Raw genomic sequence first — 6,054 nt, 5'->3', positions numbered from 1 at the left:
AAAAGAACTTCCTGATTCTTCTAACTGAAAGCCAGCTAATGCTCTTCAGTGTTTACACTGCCCATTCATCAAACTCTCCCAATTCAAATAAATTACCATTAACATCCATGGACTCCCACTTTCGTACTGATTTTAAAAAGTCATAGCTCCAGAAATGCTAGCAAGTTAATCATTAAACCCTTTCATATACATAGAACAAAACCCCCATGCCACTAGTTCAAAATCCAAACTCTAAAATAACTTTCTTATGTAATATACAGATCACACACTTTTCATCGCAAGGAGTACATTACTATTAAGAACTACTCTTCGCTAATCTTTGGTAATCATGCTGCTGTGTATGGGATCATTCTGTGCATAAATACTATGCCCTTTTATCCCACATCATAAAAATCACAATATTCCAAAAGCAGCCTGATTTCTGCATAATGCTTCAGCACACGCTAAGGTTATGAATGGCATTATATCAATGCAGGTTATTTGTATCTTTTTTATCAGACTGTAAACTGAAAGGATTAATGTCACTATCTGTCAGAGAAGCTGATGGGTTATGAGACAGTTTATTCAATCTTGAAGGAAACACAGAGTGTCGTTGTCTATGAGAAACAGTTGCAATGTGAAGCAGTGAGCAACAGCGATTGACAGCAAACATCTATGTGATACAATTGTTCTTCACCTTCCTAGATTGGTGCATTATATATAGTGTAGACCAGCAAGAAGCCATTTGGCCCACCCTGCTTATGCTAGCTCTTTGAAAACACTTTCCAATTAGTCCTCCTTCCCCGCAGTTTTCCCACTATCGTGTGCCATTTACTTTTATCGATTCAGTTTGAGTCTATGCTCTTGCAATGAAACCCATAGCAATGTAATTATTTGTTACATTGGAAAGAAAATCTCATTTCTCACCTGGTTCATTTGCAAATTCTTTTAAATCCATGTCCTCTTGGCCAGTGAAATTATTTTCTCTTAAGTATTGCTGAAAATAGAGGCACATTAGCAAAGTTTTTCATATTGCATTCATCAGGACAAATGCAAGAATGCCAAATTTCATATGATCATAGCAAATTATAGTATAGGACACTCTGATTGACCAATGCGTGACCATGGATAAAGTAATAGGGAATGATAGGCTCCTTAACCTCCTTTACTGACTCTATCAAAAGCAATCATGACCTTGGATGCTGCTATCAACTCTCCCCTGCACTTTCTTTCCTTGAAGGTTGACAGTATGACAGTTATAGAACTGTACAGAGCAGTAGGAGGCCATTCAGCCCATTGAGCTTGCACTAGCTCTATTACCAAATACCAATCTCCTGCCTTTTCCAATAGCCCTATACATAATTTTTATCCATATAACCATCCAATGCCCTCTTGAGTACCTCAAATGAAGCTGCCTGCCTGACATTTCCAGGCAGTGCATTCCATAGTCTAATTTTAAAAAAAAGCTTTTTTCCTCACATCACCCTCTTTTTGTTTGCACATCACTTGAAATCTGTGCCCTCTTGTTATTTTGTTTTCCTTTTTAATGACGGGAAGAGTTTCCCCCTATCTACACTATCCAATCTGCTTGTGTGAAAACCTCAATTAAGTCTCTTCTCAGCCTTGTTCTCTGCACAGAGAACCGTCCCAGGTCCTCTCGTCTTCCACCTTGAATTCTTCATACAAGCCTTACATTATGTGTGTCTGTCAGTGAGATGTGATCATAGGGGAAGGGCAACTGTGTGACAGACATTACGTGAAATGCTCAAGAGAAGCTTGGTGTCTGAAACAATGAGTACATCATACCTTCAACATAATACAACACAAAGTATAATCAGGGATGCCAACATGGCTGAAGGCACGATGTGATCACTGAAGTTTCCAGATAGTAGAGAACTCAAAGGATTTTGCTCCTTTCCCCTCACCCCACTGCCCTGCCTCTCCCCCAGCCAAGTGAGAATGAGTAGATGCTGTTGCCAAAAGGATTACACACCTTCTGAACTGACTCATAGATGGCCATCAAACCTCCAGGATTATCATCTGCAATCTCAGAATCACAGAGTGGTTACAGCACAGAAGGAAGACACTCAGTGTCTGAAGGAGAAACTGACTACACGGCAATGTCCACTGTGTTCAATTCTGGTCACCTTGCTACGGGAAAGATGTTGTTAAACTTGAAAGAGTCCAGAAAAGATTTACAAGGATGTTGCCAGGGTTGGAGGATTTGAGCTATAGGAAGACGTTAAATAGACTGGGGCTGTTTTCCCTGGAGTGTCTGAGGCTGAGGGATGAGCTTGTAGAGGTTTATAAAATTTTGAGGGGCATGGATAGGGTAAATCGACAAGATCTTTTCCCTGGGGTGGGCAAGTCCAGAAATAGAGGGCATAGGTTTAGGGTGAGAGGGGAAAGATATAAAAGGGTCCTGAAGTGCATTTTTTTCACACAGTGGGTGGTGCATGTATGGAATGAGCTTTGTTTTTACTCATTCACAAAATGAGGACATCACTCAGCATTTATTACCCAGAGAGCAGTTAGGAGTCAACCACATTGCTGTGGGCCTAGAGTCATATGTAGGCCAGACCAGGTAAGGATGGCAGTTTCCTTCCCCTAAAGGATATTATTGAACCATATGAATTTTTCCAACAATCAGCAATAGATTCCTGGTTATCATAGACTCTTGATTCCAGATATCTATTGAATTTAACTTCCACCATCTATCACAGCAGGATTTGAACCCAGGTTCCCAGAACAATACCTGGGTCGCTGAGTTAAGAGTCCAGCAACAACACCACTAGGCCATTGTCTCCCCTGCCAGTGGAAGTGGTGGAGGCTCTTACACTTACAACACTTAAAAGTTAAAAATCACACAACACCAGGTTATAGACCAACAGGTTTAATTGGAAGCACTAGCTTTCGGCTTGAAGTGGAGAGGATCTCCAAGAAGATCGCACATATCGACACAGACATCAAATTTTTACAACGGCATCTCCAAATCAGAACATATATGAATTAGGAAAGGCTCAGAGGAATATGGGCCAAGTGCTGGCAAATGGGACTAGATTAGGTTGGGATATCTGGTTGGCATGGACGAGTTGGACCAAAGGGTCTATTTCCGTGCAGTACATCTCTATGACTCTACGATTCTGACTGTAGATGTCTGACTTTGCAGAAGCACTGAACCTATAAACGTACCCTGCTCATGGATTGTAACACTTTCAGAAGATAGTTCTCCAATACCTTCTTAAGGGCTATGGGGGTGTTCAATAAATGCCAGCCTAAACAGCAATGCCCACTGTCCCATGCAAAGAAAATAAACAATGTTTCTATCAAGAGAATACTCTAATCTCCTCCTAACTGCTTTGATTGAACCTGCCCCCGTCATACTCTCAACACATTCCAGGCCTTAATTAACCGCTGCATAAAAAGGCTTCTCCTCCTGTCTTCACTTCCTCCTATTACCAGTTACCTATAATGTGCACATGCTTGTTCTTGATTCTTCCACCAAGAGGAACACCTTTTACCCTCTACTCTGTTGAGAGCCATTGTAATTTTGAAAATCTCCATTGAGTTTCCTGCCAACATTCCCCAGGTAAAACTTTTCTTATTGACTACAAATGTGGAATTCCTCATCCCAGGAACCGTTCCCGTGAAATTTTAATTAACTGTCTCTATGCCTTCATGTCTTTCTGAGAGTGGTTTTCAAGGGGCGTCGTTTGCCAAATTGCTATCTTGCAAACGCTGCTGGAGACAGTGTGCGAATGCAGGGATGGAGCAAATGAACATTTGTATCCATTGGCAGCCCATGGACAGCGGACATCATTCAACTGAGTTTCACCAGCTGCCTTTTCTGTCAATTCATTCACAGAATGTGGGTTTCACAAGAAGTTATATCCCTAGGGAAAACGCCTTGAGACAATGGTGTTAAACTACAACATAGAGGCCATTGCTGCAGGTTCGGAGTCACATGGAGGTCAGATCGGGCTAGAAAGACTAAGGTTTTAAGAATAATCTAACCATTGCAAGCGGTTTAGTCCAAAATATATGTCATTACTTTTAAATTCCCATGTTGTGGTTGGAATTGCATAACCAGATCTGTCGTCCTGGACTCTCAGTTGCACAGGCGAAAGTGAGGGTTGCAGATGCTAGAGTCGAGAGTGTGGTGCTGGAAAAACACAGCAGGTCAGGCAGCATCCGAGGAACGTCCATTTTCCTGCTCCTCAGATGCTGCCTGACCTGCTATGTTTTTCCAGCACCACACTCACGACTCTAAGCTACATGTCTAGTAGAATAGACATATGTGACCATAAATACTGGGGATTTAGTCAGGAAAGGGTTATTGGTTCAGTATCACAATCACCCACTCTCCTGTTAAAAGGGGATGGTTAAAGTCACCAATACTCCAGAGTTAGCCTAGAATCTTCTGAAGACTGGGGAAAGAATTCAGGAAGACTGGTCACTGCATCATTGTAAGACATGATGTCATCTTTGAACATGCTTCAGTGCTCATACAATACAGGCAGTTCTGCTCGAACGCGCATCTCTTCATCACAATTTGGCTTGAACATGACTGAAGAATTTACAGCATTATTTGTAGAATGTGAACTTGCCTTACCTGGGTTGGCTATATCACAAGTCTGGCCCCATTAGTTTAAATGGTGCTGCTATTACGTGGTTTTCTTATAATGCAGGATCGCACGGGAATGGAATTAATGCGTTATATCAGAACTGACTGTATTGAAGACAAAATAAAAACTAATCTGGTCAAGATGTTATCCTTCCAAAGACCCTAAATAAGGGTCAGCATGTAACTCCAGTACACATTGGGTGGACTACAAGCAGGATCTTATTACTTATAATTCAGTATCATAACCAAAAACCATAGGACTTGCATTTGCAATATATATTTAACAGGAGGTGGTGGTGTAGTGGTAATGTCTCTGGAGTAATAATCCAGAAGGCCAGGTCAATGTGGTTGAATTCTGCCATTGAATATGATGCAATCAGAATTCAATGAAAAACATTTGGAATAAAGAGTGAGTCTAGTAGCAATCTTGTGACCACTGTCAGTTGCCATAGAAAGCCATCTAGTTCAGTACTGCCCCGTGAGTGAAGGAAATCTGCTCTCCCTACCTGATCTGGCTTCCATGTGATCCCAGACCTACAGTAAAATGAATGACCTTCTAGCCAATTAAGGTGAGTAATGAATGCTGGCCTGGCTAAGATAAAAGGGAGGGAGGAGGGACTTGGGGGATGGGCGTTGGGAATGCGATAGGTGGAAGGAGGTTAAGGTGAGGGTGATAGGCCGGAGAGGGGGTGGAGGGGGAGAGATCGGGAAGAAGATTGCAGGTCAAGAAGGCGGTGCTAAGTCCGAGGGTTGGCACTGAGACAAGGTGGGGGGGAGGGGAAATGAGGAAGTGGGAGAAATCTGCATTCATCCCTTGTGATTAGAGGGCTCCTAGGCTGAAGATGAGGTGCTCTTCCTCCAGGCGTCGTGTTGCCATGGTCTGGCGATGGAGGAGGCCAAGGACCTGCATGTCCTTGGTGGAGTGGGAGGGGGAGTTAAAGTGTACAGCCACAGGGCGGTTGGGTTGGTTGGTGCGGGTGTCCCAGCAGGCAGCATCAGAAGGGACAGGCAGGAGGCTGGGGATACACAGCAAGGCAGGCAGCATCAGAGGGAGAGGCAGGAGGCTGGAGGAACACAGCAAGGCAGGCAGTGTCAGGAGGAGCAGGCAGGAGGCTAGGGGAACACAGTAAGCCAGGCAGCATCAGAAGGGACAGGCAGGAGGCTGGGGATACACAGCAAGGCAGGCAGCATCAGAGGGAGAGGCAGGAGGCTGGAGGAACACAGCAAGCCAGGCAGCATCAGGAGGGACAGGCAGAAGGCTGGGGGAACACAACAAGCCAGGTAACATCAGGAGGGACAGGCAGGAGGCTGGAAGAACAGAGCAAGCCAGGCAGCATCAGGAGGGAGAGGCAGGAGGCTGGAAGAACAGAGCAAGCCAGGCAGCAGCAGGAGGGACAGGCAGGAGGCTGGAGGAACACAGCAAGCCAGGCAGCATCAGGAGGGACAGGCAG

This window comes from Chiloscyllium plagiosum, chromosome 10, assembly GCF_004010195.1.
Source record: "Chiloscyllium plagiosum isolate BGI_BamShark_2017 chromosome 10, ASM401019v2, whole genome shotgun sequence".
Taxonomy (NCBI): domain Eukaryota; kingdom Metazoa; phylum Chordata; class Chondrichthyes; order Orectolobiformes; family Hemiscylliidae; genus Chiloscyllium; species Chiloscyllium plagiosum.
The sequence above is the reverse complement of the archived record's forward strand: the minus strand, read 5'-3'. Positions refer to the sequence as shown.